The 20910-nt window shown below is 33.8% G+C and overlaps 1 protein-coding gene across 4 annotated transcripts in view; it reads right to left on the reverse strand.

Annotated features, from left to right (window-relative positions):
* SORCS1 (sortilin related VPS10 domain containing receptor 1) overlaps positions 1–20910 on the reverse strand; it is a 704073-nt gene that overhangs the window by 342630 nt on the left and 340533 nt on the right. The gene's annotated exons all lie outside the window — the stretch shown is intronic.

Genomic DNA, 20910 nt, shown 5'->3' on the forward strand with positions numbered 1-20910 from the left:
ATATAGTTTTAGATCTGGTACAGTAAGCCACCTTCATTTTATTTTTTTTTTTCATTAATTTGAAATTCTTGATCTTTTTTTTTCCATATAAATTTTGTTGTTATTTTTCTAGGTCATTAAAATAGTTTTTGGGAGTCTGATTGGTTGAAATAAATAATTATTTAGGTAATTGTCTTTTATTATATTTTCCCCTATCCAAGAGCATTTAATATTTTCAATTGGTTGACAATTAATTTGTGTGAAAAGTGGTCTTAATTTTCCATAAAGTTTTGATTTTCCTGGCAGATAGATTTCTAAATGTATTATCAAATTTACTTTAAATGGAATTTCTCTTTGTAACTCTGACTGTTGGATTTTTTAGTGAATATAAGAATCTGATGCCTTATTGGGTTTATTTTATAACCACAACTTTGCTAAAGTTTATTATTTCTAATAACTTTTTAGTAGAATCTGTGGTTCTCTAAATATACCATCATGTCGTTGGCAAAGGTGATAATTTGGTTTCCTCTTGCCTATTCTTATTCCTTTAATCTCTTTCTCAGCTCTTATTGCCAAAGCTACTTTCTAATAAATATTAAATTTAAAGGGATAGTGGGAACCTTGTTTCCCTGATCTTATTGGGAATGGTTAATTTGTCTCATTAATATGATGCTTACTGATGGTTTTAAATAGATTTGCTGATTATTTTGGGAAAAGCATTTATTCCTATACTCTCAAGTGTTTTTAATGAATGGATTTGGATTTTTGTCTCTTTTTCTGCATCTATTGAGATGATCATATGGTTTTTGTTAATTTGGTTGTTAATATGGCCAATTATATTGATAGTTTTCCTAATATTGAACCAGCCCTGCATAGAATATCCAATTTTAAAGAGACATTTTTAAAAGTACATATAGTCTATGGAGCAGATGCAAATAAATGTATACAAACAAGATATGCAAAGGATAAATCTGGCTGGTTTCAGAGGACAGCTACTAAGATTAAGGAGGAATGTGAAAAGACTTCTTGTATTAGGTCGGACTTTAATTAAGACTTGAAGAAGGTCTGAGAAACGTAAAAGCAGAAATGAAGAGGGAGAGAGTTTCAAACATGGAAACAATCTGAATATTCCTAGACTTGAGAAATGGACTGTTATGTGATAGGCAACAGACATATATGTAGAGGAAAACAAAATAAAGAAGAATGGAAAGGGAGGAAGGGGCTACAATGTAAAGGGCTTAGAAAGCCAAACAGGATTTTATATTTGCTCCAGGAGGTAATGGAGAACCATTTGAGTTTATTGAATAGGGAGGTAACATGATCAGTTCTACATATGACAGTCAAGAGGGGGTTGGATTAGAAGGGGGAAAGTTTGGAGTCAGGAATATAAATTAGCAGACTATTTCAATAACCCATTCTTGAGGTGATGAGGGTCTATACAATGTCAAAGAAGAAAAGGATATTCCATAGAGGCAGAAACAATAAGATGACCACAGATTGAATATGGAAGGGAGTTGGGCTATAAGAAAGAGTAGGGAATTGAGGATAACACCTAACTTAAAACTAAAAAAATGGTGGTACCCTCTAAAATAACAAGAAATTTAGGAGGAAGGAAAGGTTTGGGATAAGTGACAATGAATTCTCTTTTACATATGTTGAATTTAAGAAGTCTAGGAGATATCCAGTTTGAGAAGCCTAAAAAACAATTGGAGCTATGAAAATGGAAGTTGGGGAAAAGAATAGTACTGGATAAGAAAACCTAGGAATCATCTCAATAGAGATAACTGAAACCAAGGGAACAATGAGATAACCAAGTGAGAAAATATAGAGAGAAGAAAAGAGGAATTCTGACAGTTTACGGGTCCCTCACTCTTAGTGGGTGTGACATAAATGAAGGTCTAGTAAAGAAGATGAAGAAGTAGCTATCAAAATGGGTAGGAGAACCAAGAGAGTTGTGCCATGAAAACCTAGAGAAATGAGAGCATCAACAAAAAGAAAGTAAATGAAAGTGTCAACACCTGCAGAAAGATCAAAAAGGATGCATGCAGATTCAGAAAAGACATATAGACCTGGAGATTAGAGATCATTTGTAACTTTGAAGAGAATAATTTATTGAATGAAATTGAAAGGCACACTGAGTTAAATGAGGAGAAAATAAATTGTGATACTTATGATTCCAAGGAGTTTGGACATGAAATGGAGGAGAGATATGGGATGATAGTAGAACACAATTGTCAATAGGAACTTCATGATCTAGGGATCTGCTGGCAGTCTCACTCTATACTAACATATGGGTTTTCTTATCTTGTCAAGGCTAAAAGTTCTAGGCCTATTCAGGGTCCATTCCATTCTGGCATTGAACATTTGACCTATCCAGTCTCTGATCTGGGCAAGTTCATCACTCTTTGTCCAATTAGTGATGAACCCTCCTCCTGAGAATTCACCATATTAATGCCAAACTGAAGAGTTTAACACTATATCATCTTAACCCACTGACACACAGACCCCCCTGAACTCAAAAGATCCAACAGCTTCAGTTGTCCTCATTTCTAGGATTGTGGACATGAACCACTATGTCCATCTGCATTTGATACTAAAAAAGAAGCAAAAGATGACTATTTTTGAGTCTTTAATTGCTTACTTGCAAAATGAAAGATCAGACTAGATAATTTTTTTTAAGGTCCCTTCTTATTCTAAAACTAGGAAAGATATTTAAACCAAATAATATAGCTTTATAAGAAGCTTAGAAGTGAGGATAAGTAACTGAGTTTGAATATAAAAGTGATGTTATTAGAAAAATAATGTCAGGGAGACTAAAATCAAGTATTAACTGAAACATTAAAAAGCACCTTTTAAAGTTGTCTTAAGTGCAAGAAGGTGTATTGAAAAAAATAATATCCTGACTTGAAATGCATAGGAATATGAAAATAGACAGTGCAAGGAAGGTAGAACTAATGAAATCTTATTCCAATTCTGTTTCTTTAACAAGAAATCTGAATCTTTTTACTGACCTCATTGTAGTTTTTATTAATTGTTTATTTCTTTTCCAAGTCTTTATAAAGCATCTTCCCCTTCACCTCTCCCAGGAATTTTAGCAGGCAACAAAATCAATCTCTATGGCTTTTTAACTATTTTCTTTCTTTCTTTTTTTGAAAACCAAATAGTTTTTGTCCATCTCTAGTTCCAGATGTCTCACTTATTCACCATAATTCCACGGAGATTGCTGATAATGACTTAGTCATCATTTATTAAGCACTTATTACATGTAAGATGCTGGAGATGAAAACAAATGAAATAATTCAATAAACAAATAAAACATTTACTAAACACCTATCATGTTGCCATGTAATGTGCTAAAGGCTAGTTTTTACATTCAAGAAATTTGTATTTAGATGTGTGCTGGTAAAGATTTAACCAAAAAAAAAAAAATGTACAAACTACACATTTAAGTTTCAGGCTACATTATTTATATCTTTTTCAACACTTTTTTAAGTTTAGACAATTCACCAAACAAAAAAATATCAAAATCTGATATGTAGCATTTACTGATTTCCAAGATGTAAAAGCTCTCAATGAAAATTTAACAGTTAGAGATTCATGCTGGTTCTAGCACAACACTGCATATGTACTACTAAAACAGACATAAATTCTCTCACTATCCTAGTTTGTAGCTCTTTTGAACTTCTAGACTGAAATTCACACAAACACTAGGTGCTTTCTTATTTTCTCTCTACTAATCTTGGACTTAAATTTATTTTTAACAATTTTTGCTTTTCTCTTCCCAGATTGTATAGAATAATGTGTTGATATCAATATAAAAGAGGGTTTCTAAAATATGCATCATCTACAAATAGTTCCCATAAGCATAGATGATATACTTATCAATTATTTTCTATGACACAAAGCTAAGAAACATAGCTAATATCTTAGTTAAAAGAAGCCTCATCCAAAAAATTCTTAAGTTGGAATGGTAGATTAAAACTTATCAGAAGGGAGGGAGGGAGGGAGGGAGAAAAAGGAGGAAGGAAGAAAAGAAGGGGGTTAGGAAAGATGGAAGAAAGATAGGGAGGGACAGAGGGAGGAATAGAGAAGAAGGAAGGGACTGAGGAAGGAAGGGAGGGGAAAGGAGAAGGGAGGAAAAGAGGGAGGAAGACAGGAAGGGAGGGAAGGAGGGAGGAATGGAGGGAAAAAAGAAGGAAAGGAGGAAAAGAGGGAAGAAAAGGAGGGAGAGAGGAAGGGAGGAAGGGTAGAAGGAAGGAAAGGAAGAAGGAAGGAAGGAAGGAAGGAAAGAAGGAAGGAAGGAAGGAAGAAAGGAAGACGGAACTAGAGTTTTAAACAAGTAAATTAAATCTAATAATTATTACTGAGATGTGGTAGGATGGGATTCAGGACTAGAATTTGGTATTGTAAATATGAGTCTATTTAAAAATATGTATGCATGAATGTAAAATAGACCAAGGATTCCAAAGGGAATTCCTAGTATGAAAACTATCTCTGCTGCTGAAGGTTGGCAATTCATTAATATCCTATAATCATATAGAGTTGCCTTAAGCTTTGAGAAATTAAGACTTGTCTATGAACACTCAGCTACCATGTATCATAGGCAGGGCTTTAGCCATAGTTGTGATTCCAAGGCTGGCTGTCAATCCACCAAACCCTATAACTTCTCTTTTGAAAAAATATTTATTATTCAAAAATAGCACAGTATTCTAGTGAGGGTATTTAAACCTAAGCATGGTTTTTAAAAAAAAAATGCATTATATGGAAGTTCAAAAGAAAAGCAGAAGAGATGTAATTATAGATGTTTAGTACACATCAATAAGATGGAAGGAAGAATTATATGAATAATTTGGGGTAAAATATGAATCTGGTGATAGAAATACAGTACTTCAGTGATAAATAGCTGGAACCATGTAGAAAGAGCACCCCTCTTTCCTTTCATTTTTTCTTATCCTCCCTCCTTTCCTATCTCCCTTCTTCATTTCCTCCTTTCTCCCATTACTCCTTCCAAAAATTAAAACATAATAAAGTTGCAGCTGACCTTTAAGATAATTTCATCTTCAAAAACCACAACAGATAAAAGAAAAAGTAAGAGCAATCGTTATTTGGCATTAATTTCTGAATTGCAAGAAGAAAGCAGTTGATAATGTAAAAATGAGAGGAACCTTGGGTCCATTATAGAGTTGGTGATGAAAGAGATGAAAGTTTAGCATAATCTGACATGCATACTAAATTTTAGGAGAGCTAATTTCAGAGTTTAAGAAAAAAAAATATGAATGCTCTAAGAAATTTACCAATGGGCATGAGAATCACTAAATGAATTCTCAAGACAAAATTCTTTGGAGGAGAATTAAAAAGAAATTGCCTAAACAGAATATTGTGAATATGAAGGGAACCCAATATCAGACTTAAAATTACATCTATGATTTTTGGTGGAATTTCAGATTGGTACAATTCTTTCAGAGAGGAATATGGGAATATAGTATGAAAATTCCATATTGATCACAGCTTTTAATCCATTTAGTTAATTACTTGGACATCATCCCAAAAACATAATTAAAAGGGGGGGAGGAATCTATCTCTATAAAATAGCTATAGTTTCTCACTTTATAATAGGAAAATGAAGAACAACAGAAGGAAAGAAGCAAGAGAGGGAGAAAGAAAATTTTCTATTCTGAAATTAGAGATGGTTTAGTAAATGATGGTATATTAATGTAATGGGATATTATAATGTTATAAAATATAAAGAAATATGGGAAAACAACTATGAAATGATATGGTGAAATTGTTGTCTAAAAATTGACAATTATAGAAAATAAAAAAGAGAAACAAAAGGAAAAATAAGATAAAGTAGAAGAAGGAAAACAGGGAAAAAGATGACTAAACTTTGAACCAGCCTATAAGAGAACAAAGAGCAGAATAATTTTCATTGTGTACTTATTGTTTACTGATTTGTTTTTGTCCTATTATTATGATGAGGTTATCGTATAAGATGTTCTTCACCCTTTTATATGTTTATTTGATTGTTTTATTATTAAACATACACATATACTTCTGCACTCATGTACAAAGGTTCCAGTAATTGAAAAGTAATATTAAAAAATACTGTCAGGGACTGAAGACCACAATTTTAATGATACAAAAAAATCCTAAGAAATTAGAATGTATATGGATTAGCTAATCTCGAATATATGAATTAAGGTAGATTAGTATAATACATCATATATTCAGGAAGTCTGCCAGGCCACCAATGCTTCCTGGTATTAGACCTTTCTGGAGAGTAATATCAGACTCCTATGGCATTGAAAGATAAAGCAATTTTCTTTGTTTGGCCAGGAGGTTCCACTTAGCTGAATGTATAACCAAGAAGATTTCTGGGATAGTCATTATTTTTCCAAGGCTTATGGGAGAGAATAAAATTGTTGGCAATAAGAACTACTTAGACTTGTTAATCTATGGCACAGACAGACTACATACTAAAGCTGTTTAACAGGCTGGAGGCCAATGGCCTAAGGCCATCCAATGAAAAGTGTCATTTTTTTGCCCAGTATATAATCAACTTTTTGGGTTTCTAATATCTCAGCAGAATTTTACTACTGATTCAGAAAAATTAAAAGATCTGCTTTGGTCCAAGGAATTATCATGATGTGAAAACAGAAGTTAGTGGTTACTAATCAGAAATTTGTAGGAAAAAATATATTATCATTACAAATTAATCATTTTTGTTCATAGATATCATTTTGGAAGAAATCACAGATAGATGAGTTTAGAAATGGGACTCTGTGGAAAGGGAAAATTAAATAGATAATTCCTAGGTATCCTTTTGAAATCTGTCCTTTGAAAGGCCTAAATTGTGGGACCATCTCTTATGAAAAAGAGGAGTGTTTATTTAGTGCAATGATCCTCTTAAAATTATGCTGTATTTACTTAGCTTTGTAAAAGATATACCCATAGGTAAAACATAAGCTTATTGAGGGGAGGGAATATATATATATATATATATATATATATATATAATTGGTTTTCTTTTGTCCTTTTATCTCTACTAACTTGCAAAATGTCTTATATGGATTAGGTACTGAATAAATATTAAGTAGAATATAGGCAACCTTTGGGGACCTAATTAATTGACTACTCCACATACTGGTGATACCTTTTACAGATCAAAACAAGCTCTTTTTGTTACAAACAAATGACAACTTCATTGTCTTGGGAACAGTTTTGTAGAAGAAATGTGATAGCAGAACTTGTCAGACAGATACTTTACTGACATTAAGTCTCATTAGTCTATTCAAAAGTTGGAATATAGGGTCCTGAAATAGACTGTCATGAGAAAGTTTTAATAATGCAGAGAACAAAGTCATATTAGGAAGCATAACTCCTTGAACTATATTCTAATAACTGCCAAATTGGATGATAGCAGACAAGAAGGGTAAGTGTCCAATTATAAGTCTACTGCACAATATAAGGAAGGAAGCAACTGTATAGATAAGCTCTCCCATGCATCAGAAAACAGTGTTTTCTATTTACAGAGAAGAGATATGTGACTCAGTAAAAGTAACATGTCTGGCAGAAATATGATTATAAATAGGCATAATGCTTACAATTATGCCATACAAATGAACAATCCTCTTCATGAATTTTTAATGATGAAAAAAAATCACCCTTATTTTGTGATGAGGGGAGCTCCGAAACTCCCTCTCCCTCTCTCTCTGTCTCTCTCTTTCTCTCTCTCTGTCTCTCTCTCTCTCTCTCTATCTCTCTATCTCTCTCTGTCTCTCTCTCTTTCTCTCTCTCTTTCTCTCTCTGACTTTGGGGGAAACGCTTGAGAAACTCCTTGAACCCTGGGAGAAGCTCTCCCCTGAGAGACTCACCCCAGGGAATCAAGATAAAGTGGTTTCATTCTGTTATCTGGGTAGGATTAGTTGAGTCCAGGACCGCTCCTATTTAGCCTGAGTTGGAGATTTAGATAACAATCTCTATTGAGTTGGAGATTAGTCCAGGGACACTCATTCAAATGGAAGATGATTCTGATTTATTTTGATTTCAACTCAAACTGCTCCCAGCCCCCACCAAGAGCTACCCATATAACAAGCTTCCTTCAGCTCAATTCCTTGCAGAGAGGCCAAAGCAAGAATCATGCTAGGCCAAAGGACTTCCCATGCCATAAAGGGACTCTGCCTGCTGAAGCATTAATCTCTCTTTGTCTCTCTCACACATTTCTCTAACAGGACCTTACTCCTCTTTACCTTTCTGTCAGGACTTCTCTGCTAGACCTTTGCTTCTCTGTCAGGATCTTGCCACTAAGTAAGTCAGCCTGCAAAGCTGACTTCCCAAAGCCAATGAACTTCTTTTGCCAGTCTAACTTTTAGGGTTCGTAAATTCATTTATGAAGGACCTGCACTGACCAGAAGGGGGTTCCCACAACTCTCTGCCCTGCACTGAACCTCATCATTTTGAACATGACATTATTGTGTCTTTGTACAGACTACCTCCCTTAGCCAAAAAGCAATTAGTCCTTAGCCCTGCCTCTTAGAATTCCTAGTTTCCTTCAAAGTGCAGCTCAAATACTACCTCCCACATGAGATTCTACATAAGCTCTTTCCTTATTCTCCCAACCTGCTAATGCCTTGAACCTGTATTTCTTCTATGTGTGTATACACATGCACACACATATTACATATGAGCTAGTTTGTAGATATTTATGTGGACAAGGATACATAATATCTACTTTTAGAATAAAAACTCCTTTAGGGGAAAGACTTTCATTTCAGTATTTCAAAAAGGAACATAAAATTCTGAATCAATGTTTGAGATCCAGGTTAAATGGGAATAACTGATCAAAATTCGTTTATGCAATCTCAACTGTATTTCTGACAAACCAGAAGAAATGACATATCTTAAACACAAAGACATGCACACACAAAGATGGGTATTTCTTAACCTGAATCTATACGAACACACACACACACACACACACACACACATACACACACACACTCAAAGACAGGTATTTCTTTACCTAAATCCATGGTAGGAGTGAAAAAAAATAGAAACTTATAAATCAAATAAAAATCACCAACTAGGAAGAATCTTATATAAATTCTAAGAAAGGTATTAGCATTTTTTAGAGTTAATATTTATGAAAGTTTTTAATTTTCAAGAACTAGATCAAGAAAAAAAAACTTTTTTTGAATTATTTGAAGTACATTCCATCAATCTTGATTGGCATGAAGATAAATGCATATGAGATGCTGGATATATTCAAAAGTAGGTATTGCCAACTTGAGTAATTGTTAAGATTCTTACAAGGTGCTAAGTAAGTGGAATTGAGAAGACAGTGGTTAAATCTAGTTTAGCATTGATTTAATCCTACAACAAATAATGGTTTCCTAATGATAGAATGATTGGTGTATACTCAGTATGGAGGATATAAAGAGGAGTTGTCAGGGCAGAAAGGAAAAGCACATTAGAAGCTATCTGAGACAGTTCATTCCATCGTCCACCTTTGTTGTGCCTGGAGACTCAAGCACAAACCTTTGGAAGTTGAGGAGATTCAGAAGTCAGAGAAGGCGGTAGGACAGAACTAAGGAAGACACAGAAGTGGTGGCAGACTGTCCTGTGGAGAACACTGAAATCAAGATCCAGAAGACCTCCAGAAAGCTAGTCGAGCCAATTGAAGGAGACAAAACTTTGAAGGAGATAATAAAGGATTTGGACTTTAACTCCTGGCTGCATTTGGGGTGATTATTGAACTTAAATGAAGGCTGCTTCCAAAGACCCCAAGGAAACCCCAACAAGAGAACATTATATTTTAGAGAAGAATATTACAAGTAATAATAATAAATATTGTAACATATAACAAATGGCAATTAGGGGCAGGGAGAAACAAAGACAGAAATAGGGAGAGAAAGAGACAGATAGAGACAGAGACAAAAGAAACATAAAAATACACAAACTCTTTTTGATTTTGGAAAAATGATCAGAATTCTGACCAACATTCTAGCAAGAATTGACCACTTTAAACAATATTCATAACCCACCCTAATATAGAATCAGACGGTATCTAGTAGCCAAAGTGCTATGAAAGAAATATTTCCATGTATATGGCAGACACAGAAACACACACACACACACACACACACACACACACAAATGGCAAATAGGATTTAGGATTGTTTAGAAAGAAGAAAGTGGGCTGAATTGTATTTGAGAAATTACACAATGCTCTGAATGACCCCAAACTTTTTTCTGAAACAAAAACCCATCTTTTGATCACCGATATTATTCTGGAGATTCTATATGGCTGTGAGAAATGTAACACCACAATCTCTAAAATCAAAATTGCAGCTGACCCAAAAGGCAATAGAGAAATGTGGGACTGATCTAAAGTATATTAACAAAAATATTTTGCACATGAGAAGTGGAATAAAAATACTGTCTAGGATATAACACATACATGCACACACACACACACACACACACACATATATATACACACACACACACACATCAATATATACGTATACCTAAATATAAACATATGTGTATATATTTGTGTGTATGGCTAGAAAGGGAGGTAAATTAATCAAAGATAGGGAGAAGGAAAGTCCCATATACACTAAAATATTAGCAACACAAACACAACAAACAAACAAACACAAAAATATTTCTAGTCACAAACAACTGGGAACAAATTAGATGTCTATCAACAAGGGAATGATGAAACAAATTGTTATATATATATATATATATATATATATATATATATACTATATATACATATATTTATATATTTGGAATATAAAGAAATATCGTGATATCTAAAAAAGAGATGAAAAAATGAAGGATGCAGAGAAGTATTAGTAGTTTTATATGAATAGATGTAAAATTAAATAAGCAGAACTAGGAGAGCAAAACAATAATTAATATCTACATAGAATCTTAAGGTTTACAAAGCATTTTACACACGCTGCCACATTTGATTACCACAAAGCTTTACCAACTCTTCCTAATTCTAATGTTTTCCCTGTTTTATTTCCTTTTTTATCTTGTATACAGCTTTCTTTGTATATATGTATTTGCTTATTGTCTTCCCCATTAGATTATAAGCTCTTTTAGGTTTAGGATTGTCTTTTGGCCTTTTTTTTCTTTTGTATTCCCAGCACTTATCACAGCATCTGACATATTAGGCACATAATAAATGTTTACTGTTTGATAGTCTTGAAAAAGAGAGGAATATATAATTAGTTTCCTTCTCATTAAGTGAGGGAAAATAGATAGAGAACACTGAATATATTGTTGGAATTGACAAACGGAGCCCCAAAACTCTTTCTCTTTCTCTCTCTCTGACTTTGGGAGTGAGACATGAGGTAAGGCACTTGAGAAGCTCCTTGAAGGAGAGATTCTCCTTGAACCCTGCTTCTGGGAAAGACCTACCTCAGAGAATCAAGATAAAATGGTTTCATTCTGTTATCTTGGTGGGACTAGTTTGAGTCTAGGATCACTCCCTACTTAGCTCAAATTTAAGTAATTTCATTTAGCTGGAGATCTAGATTTCTATTGACCCCTATTGAGCTGAAAATTGGCTCAAAATCACTCTCAATAAGTGGTATCATTGAGGCCTGGGGGCAGTTACAGCACTGAGGGAATTTCACTTGGTTGAAACTTCTGTCTCAGATTTCCTTATAAAAATGACAATTTTAAGCTTATTTCTTTGCAGAGGACCCAACATGCCATGCCAATAACCTCTCTCTCCCCTTGGCATAAGTTGCTACCCTCTGCTCACTGAAATGAGTCCCTCTTTATCTTTATCTCTCTATTTCCCTAACAAGACCTTATTTACCTCTCTGTTGGGATTTTTCTGCTAGAAACATTATCTCTTTCTCTTTCTGCCAGGGCTCTTCCACTAGAAGCTTTACTCCTCTGTCAGGATTCCACTAAGGAATTCAGTCTTTCTACAAAGACTGACTTACCAATGCCAATAATAAACTTCTTTTTTCTACTCTAACTTTTTGGGTTCATAAATTCCTTTATGAAGGACCTTTGCACCAACTGAAGGGCTTCCCACAAGTCCCTGCCCTGCACCAAATCCTAGGGGAATCAAGGGGACACAACCTTGAACCTCATCAGAATCAGTAAATGTGTTTATTAATTTTATTCAATATTATTTTCTTTTTATTTTTTCTGACTTAAATTTTTTTGTTACTAGAGAAAGCTCTTTGGAAAGGGAAGTGAAAGATTTGGAAATGAAAGTAATATAAAAACAAAAGTTTTTTTTAAGCTGGCAAATTGTCCAGCTTGATAAAACATGAATTAAGGAATCTTAAACCACTCCTAGGAAGAGCCCCTGCTGGGTTGCTTTACTTGTGCTGGATTAAACATTTTCCCATTCAGACCAAAGCAGAGGCTTGGTGAGAGGAGTGAGCTTGTGACTGATGAGGGGTGAGAGATACCCTAACAGCAATGGGGTCCCCAAGATGGTGTCACAGGTTTTTGCGAAAGAATTCATAGTCTCAATTTGTAAGCAAGGTTTTTGGCAAAAAATGGGTTTATTTTCACTGAGAAACCATTCGGTGGGCTAGGTCCTGATAGGAATTAAGAAATGTTTGGGTAGAGAATCTTGTCTTTTATTAGCCTTCTAATTTTCAAATCTATAAAAGGTGGTGATTGTTTCCCAAACCAAAGTGATTCCCAGATCAATTGAGAAGTGGGAGTTTCCTGTGGAAACCAGTAGCTTTCCCAAGGAAGATTCAGGTGGATGGGGATCATTTTTAGAAATTTCAGCAGGCCAAGTAACCCATTCTCCACAAATATCAAGAAGACACAGAGTCCTTATTACATCATGATCATTCCAATATATTACTATAATGACACCCAAAGAATGGTGCCACAGAATTTATCCCATACTTGATGCCTGAATTAAAACAACAACAACAACACACACACACTTTGACCTATACTTTATGTGTCAGATGTCAGAAAACAGCAAGAACCAATGACCAATCTTTCACAAGACCAAAAGAGAGAGACAGAGACAGAGACAGAAAGTGAAGCAAAACACTTAAATATAGTATTGATATTAGAATAAAAAAGAGAGGAACAAACATTGGGAGGATGCTACACTTTACTGTTAGAAACATCAGGGAAGTCACAGATTCTTGCTATTCATAGAATCTTACATTTTCTGAGTAATAACAAGCCACAGAAGCTATAAATCCAATCTCTAACAAAAAGAAAACTTCCTAAAGAAACATTTCACCTTTCAATAGACTTAACAGTTAGGAAGGTTCCCCTGTAATTCAAACGTAAATTTTCCTGTTTTTCCACTTCCTCTTGTTTCTCCCAGTCTTGGTCTCTGGGTTTAAAAAAAAAAATGAATACCTGTACCACATGACAACTCCTTCACGATGAGGCAAATATCATGGGTTCTAATAAGTTTCTTCTTTATCCTCAGCAACTTCAACTATTGCCCCCCTCCCCCTTTTATATTATTTAAATTTAAGATATGATTCATTCTGGCTACTTTCCTTCTAGCTCCTCCAGATTATCGCTGTCCATACTGAACTAGTGTCCAGAACTGAAAACAATAATGTGGATACAATCTGACTAGGATTAAGTATAGCAGGACTATAACTTCTTTATTCCTAAATCTATGATTCTCTTAATGCTACCAAGAGTGCATTAGCTTTTTTGGGTGACAAATCATATGCTAGGTTTATATATAGTTTGGAGTCCACTAAAATCACTAGATATTTTTCAGGAAAACAGCCTTCAAACTGTGCCCCCTCCATCTTATACTTATGGTGTGTGTGTGTGTGTGTATACATATATATGTATGTATTTATGTGTGTGTATATCATTTAAAGAAGAAAGTTCAAATTTGTCAGATTCATCCCAATGTTCATATATTCAATCTTAGTGTTGTTGCAAAGCTGAACTTGAAAGTGACTGGGGCCCTACCAAGACAATTCATCCCTATTATTTATGCATAGGTGAACTGTTTGGAATAGGGATAGGGCCTAGATCTATAATTTCATTGGCATGGGGAATTTCCAGGTAAGGAAACTTCTTATGCCAATATTTTTTCTGTAATTTGTAATCTCAGAGATTTGACTTTTGCAGTGAGAAATTAAGTGACATACTCATAAGTGTGATTAGATGATTAGCTCAAGGTAATATAATTATGTTTTATAGCCAAGACTTGGACTTAGATCTTCTTGATATAAGATAAGATGTGGTGTATCACTACAATGAGATAGAGTTAAAAATCCAAACTATCCTAGGGCCTCCCATCTCTCACTTGTGCATGTCTAGGGCTACTGCTCTCTGAGGCAATTTATTCACTCCAACCTGTTCTCACATTAACTGGTCAAGATTCCCAAAGACAGATCAACATCATGTGGTTACTCTCAAACTATTTGTTTCTCAGAGTTCTAGGAATAACTAGTGAAGAGCAATATGCTTCCCATTAGCACTCTAAATCATGAGCCCTTTTCCAACTCATTTTCTGTCTATGTAGCAGAGTAATAATGCATTCATATAGTATGTAATATGTAAACTTCCAGAAAATCACAATAATCAAACTTTTAGATCTTCAGTATAACCAGTTCCTTAACAAAATGACAAAAAATATATAGTGGATGCTAATATATTAAGGTTAATGCAAATATACTATGATACATATAAACTCTGGTCAGACTTTCCCAGGAATGCACTCCCTATCTGTGATAAAAAGTAGTCATACACAGAAACCTGATAAGGAAGTATATGAGGGAGAGAAACTCATATTCTTAGGGTAACTCATAATTTTGAGTAGCACAGTTCAATGTTATTAGTCTATTCAGAAATATCTAAACCACAGAAAACTGCTTTTTTTTTGTTCTCTGCTTGACATTTGATCCTTGCCATTCTTCATCTGGGAAAATCCTCTTTCTATTCAGATCTAGCATTTATAAACTCTTTCAATTTAACATCATTCTTAATGGGAATAGGAGTTTTTTTTTTTTTTAATTAAAAGCATTGCAAAACTGATCTAACTGGTAATTCACAGGATATACAGAGCACTCCACCTACTTATTAAATTCAACTGGGTGTGCTATCCAACCAGAACAAAGCATCTCTGCTCAGGTTGTCTACTCTAAGCCAATTCACCACCATACCAATAGATCCCCTTATGTTTTTCCTTCTAAAGTCAGAGAGGGCAGCAAGAACAAAGAGGATTTCTTGAGACCATTTACCCCCATACAACTAAAGGTGACACTGAAGGCTAATAAGTATTACCAACACTCTTGGTCAATGAAAGCAATTTTCTTTCCCACCAATCAATAATTACTCAGTTGAAGCCTTTTGTGGGTTGACTACATCTAATAGTCAAAGTTTCAACAGAACAGTTGTCAGCTTCCTCTTGCTCTATCTTCACTTCTACATAGTTTTGTCAGGTTCCTTTATCCAGTTCCTCTGCACTTCAAGGATTTAAATTAGTCCTTGCAGTGACTCAATCTATTTAAAGTCACAACTTCCAAATTTCCCCCTATCAAGTTAATAGTTTTTTTTTTAATCATCCCTTATTCTCCAAATGTTTGAGGGATTCAACATGATTTAAAATTATCAGAATATGCAAATGAGATGAGATAGCACCATGTTATACAGTTCTAAAAGCTTTAGCACAATTCAATATTTCTTTGGTATCTTTTGAACTACACACTATTTCTATACATTTTCATTTATCTTCCATTGTTTTTTATTAAGAAAAATCTTTCACTGCTTCTTTAAAATGTCAAACTGTCAAGTGAGGCATCATTCTACAATGTTCCCCAGGAGATTCAAATGTTTATATTTACATCACTGTTCTTTTTGTACCCCAAATTATTCAAATCCTATGTGAAAGTTTTTTTCTTCAAATACATGTAATAGTATGTATTAAAATTGTTTCTCTGTTTATCTAAGATATCAAATTATTGATCTTTAACAATAGTGACACCATATATCCTTTGATAATATAAATCACTTCCTTTATAAAAAACATTCTTTTTGTCACAAATCTTCACTATATTAAAAGGACCTTAAAAGTATCTTGCACTGGCTCTGAGTCAAGCTCTCTTTCTATAAAACAGTATTTCTTGAATTAGGTCACGCAGAAACAGAAGGTATTTGACCCAGAAAAAGGCTTCATTCATATGTTACAATCATTTAGCAATGTCCTAGGGGAGTCCAGAGGGGAAGGATGAGAATGGGTCAATATTCTAATAAAGATTAAACTTAGTTGAGACATAATACTCAGGTATAGAAAGCCACTTGAACCAATATAACAAACAATTCTCCAGGGCAGAGGAAAAAATCCAAATTCTGATGTTCCATTGTTAATACTTAGTACAATCTTAGTAGATATCTCAGGAAAAGAGGTCACAAATGGACCCAACCATGTGAGAAAGTCTAATTGTATGTGAGAACAATGAGTATGAGAGACTCTGCAACACACACTACCCACAATTCTCTGGTATCCAGTGATCTAGAATCTAAGCAGTTGATCAGTAGGTCTGGAAATAGCCCATTTCCTATTATTGAGTCAGAATATCTGAGAGTATAAGTAGACCATGGCAGAATCATAGATTATGTGACATGTTTAAATTATGTGACATGTTTTGAGACTCCAGGGATATTATGTTATGGATAATGAGTGAGATTTCATCCACAAATCATACAAGGACCCGCTGGCACAATTCATCTGACTATATCCTAGGGAGAATGACTAAGTGAATGAAAGAAATGCATGTAAAATTACATAATTTACTCTACATGAATATTTTGTAGTTCATATTGTCTATTATATATAAAGGCAATATGTCCAAATACACTAAAGGGTTTTGGAATAAACAAGGGAGAAAGGGATTTGAAGAAATGAGCAAAAGACAGAGGCAACACACTTAGTATTAGCAATAGAAAAAAAAGGGAGAGAATTTTGGAGGTATTAAGGGAAGAGCTGGTAGTAAAAGATACAGAAACTTAGATATGTAATTTAGCCTTGCTTGAGAGACCATGTGAATTTGTGCTATAGAAACTGGGAAGAATCATGAGAAAAGATTTGGTTGGAATGGGGGAGGACAGAAAACAAAATAAATACTTCCTGCTGCCCTTTGAATGGTACAAGTAGTTTGTAGAAAGAGGGTGAGGGTAATGGAGAGGACAAGAAGGAACAAAATTAATGATGGGTCTTTAAGAGAAGCTATCATATTTATGACTCTCTAACTGGGGATTTATAATGAGAATTTTTAAGATTAATGATTACTCATTTAGGATTCTATGTTTTATTTCCCTTCTTATTTTAATAAAAATTTGCTTCTTTAATATTAATTACCTGCTTATAAATTAGAATGTCGATTTCATTACGGGGAGGTAACATCCAAAAATATTTCTAGGATTCTTGGTTAGAGAATATGAACCAAGAAAAAAAAAAAATGAGAAACATCCCTCCTCTCAAAGTATAGCTACGATAATGCTGAAGACAAATCTTATACTTTACCCCATTGAACTATCTTTATATCACTTTCATAGCCCAGGATGTTCTTCCTTTTCCCACTCTCCTTCCCATCTAAATTTTACCCATCCTTTTTACCCTAGATAAGATCATGCTCTAGAAAAATTGTGTCAAATTCAAATAGAAATGGAGCCCACTAAATAGATATTGCCTTTAAAAAGGCCTATTGATATTACATATGATTTATTTTATTTATTATTTATTTATTTATTCAAATACTTCCCAATTATACTTTAATCTGATTCAGATGACATTCTGGACCATTGTGAACTACAAATGGTTCAAAGTCCATTTGTTTTATACCTCTGAGAGACAGTTTGACACAGTGCATAGACAGCTGGCCTTGGAATAAGGAAGATATAGATTCAATTCCCATCTCAGATTCAAACTAACTGTGATTACAGTCAAATCACTTAATTTACCAGTGTTCTAGGCAACTTGTTAAGATTGTGAGCACTGAGACAATGTAGGCTCTGTAAGAGTAAGATTTAATTTGTATGCATAAGTGTTTAGTCTATAGTAGGCTCTTAATAAATGTTTGCAGACTGATCATTGGAGTGAATTTTCTCACTTGGAATACTCCACACCAATAATAGAAATCTATAGGGAGAACAAAAGCTCTTATTCATATCTTTCATGAGGCTTTGACTAGAGCTCTCTAATTATCATAATGTTGATTGTAAAGACTTATAAGAACTGATGCAGAATGAAGTGAACAGAACTAGAACAACTGTTTCTGAAATCCTACAGAAGTTAGAATTCTATACTACACAATTTATCACTTAATAATTTTATTATTTATTTCATATTTATATATATTTGGAAAACCTGTGTGAAATTCAAATTAACATATATTTTTTTCTAAATCATTGTGGTATGGGCTGGAGGTCCTGACCTTCAAAGCCCTTGTATTTCACTCTGAAGAGACAGTGTGATATAATACAGTATTGGGAATAAAAGTGGGCAGAAGAGCATCAGACAAAGCAATCAGGGATAGTAGATGATAATACTAACAGTTGGGAGGGGTTCTGAAAAAGGCTTTGCTTAAGAGGAGGATCTGGGATGAGCCTTGAAGTAAGGAAGATAAAAAAAAAAAAAAAAACTGAAAGAAATAGATTAAGAAGGAGTACATTCTAGGCATGGGAGATGTTTTGTGTGAAAACACTTAGCACTGCCATAAAAATTTACCTTTAAAAAAAGGGCTATAGATTAAAAGTTATTTGGAAACTAAATAATCTAATCCTAAAGAATTAATGGATCATAGACAAATCACAGAAATAATCAATAATGAATAACGTGTTTATCATCAGGCAGCTGTTATATAAGAAAATATGTTTTTGTTTTTTTTTTTCACAACCTAAAGCAATAACAGAATGCACACAATGGTGGGAATGGACTTGTGATGCATACAATGGTGGGAATGGGTTTAGGATACATCCAATGGTGGGAATGGACTTAAGGAGACTTTCCAGAGTCAGTAATTTAATAAAAGAATGACTGATCTTATTTTGGAAAAACCTTGCAGGTGTTATGAAACAAACCAGCAGAAAAACATGAATGGGAAGGGACATTCTTTTAATTATACTAGTCGTTTTGATCTATGGTATGAGAAAGCCAAGTTGGGGTTCTCAGAGAAATCAACAGTGGTCTTTTTAGGTTCAACATACTTAGAGGAGAATTTCTATTTCTAAATGCATATATCAGTAAGAGAGAAAGAGCAAATCAATTATCAGGCATATGACTACAAAAAATCTAGGAAAAAAACACATTCAAAATCCCCAATTAATTATAATAATATAAATCTTGAAAACCAAAGGAGAGATTAATAAAATTGGAAGCAAAAAATCATTGAACTAATAAACACAAAGAGCAGCTTTTGTTAAAAAAAGAAAAAACAAACAAATAAATAAAACATTGGTTAATTTGATTTAAGAAAAGAAGCAAAATACATTATCAGTATAAAAAATGAAAAATGATGAATTTACCACCAGTGAAGATGAAACTGAAACAATCATGAGGAATAATTTTGTTCATTTATATGCCAGTAAAATTTACAACTTAAGTGGATGGGATGAATAATAATATAAATATAGTATATATTTATTAAAATAATATTAACAGAAAAGGAAATAGAATATTTTAATAACCCTATATTAGAAAAAAATCAAAGAAGCCATTAATGAACTGAGTAAGAAAAAAATCCTTAAGCTCATATGGATTCACATGTGAATTCTACCAATTCACAGGTATGTGACATTTGTCACATGTGTATGTATATGTAAGGGACAATTAATTCCCAAACTATAAACTTAAAAAAAAATAGTAAAGAAAGAGTCTTAATGAAGGGGGAGGGAAACTGTTCCCTTTAAGATTATCACTAAACTATGTTTCCTTTAAAATTAAATTATGTCCCTTTTTTGATCTGAGAGATCAGGATCTCCCAGGCTCCAAGGAGTCTAGAGAAAGGGTCCATCTTCCCAGGATGAGAGAAGCAACACTATTCAAGGGCAAATCAACTCCCATTGATCTTTTTGAAATTCTAAATTCTCATTCAATTGAGAAATCCTGGTCTGATCAGTTCAGGCTGTCCCAGTCCCTTTCCAATACACCCATATAACAGGTTCCCTTAAACTCACTCCTTGCTTGCTAGGACCCTTTGCCCGCTGAGAAAGCATTCTCTCAGCAAAAAACTCCATTTCCCTAATAGGTCTTTGTCACTATAGAAGTCAGTCTCTTAGCAAACTGGTTTCTATCCAACAATAAACTTTCATCTCTGCCTAATTTGGGATAAATGAATTCTTTCACTTTAAACCTACAGCCAACCTAAAGGGGGATTTTAACAACTCTCTCATTGCCAATAACCTCATTACCACCGGGAATTGAGGAGATACAAACCTCATTACTACCAAATGCCTTTTGTGAAATAAATTTGATTTTATTATCTAAAACAGTGGGAGAAAAATTACAGAAAGAAAACCATAGACCTATTTCTTTAAAGAATATCAATGCAGATATTTAAAATAAATGACTATCAAGGAGATTATAGCAATATATCATATGACCAGGTGAGATTTATGCAAGAATGGGATGTGAGAGTGGTTTGATATTAGGAAAATTATCAATATAATTAACCATGTCAATAACAAAAACAACAAATATATTATTATTATAACAATGAATGCAGAAAAAAGCTTTTGACAAAATACATTTATTTCTATTAAAAACACAAGAAAAAATAGGAATCAATGGAATCTTTTAAAAATAAGTAGTATCTCTCTAAAATAAAGAGCAATGGAATAGGAGAGGTATACAATTCATACTTGTAAAATCCCATAGTAATCTAGTATTTGATAAACCCAAAGATCTAAGTTTTGAGAGTAAGAACTCATTTGGGG

The sequence above is a fragment of the Sarcophilus harrisii genome, chromosome 2, assembly GCF_902635505.1.
Source record: "Sarcophilus harrisii chromosome 2, mSarHar1.11, whole genome shotgun sequence".
NCBI lineage: Eukaryota > Metazoa > Chordata > Mammalia > Dasyuromorphia > Dasyuridae > Sarcophilus > Sarcophilus harrisii.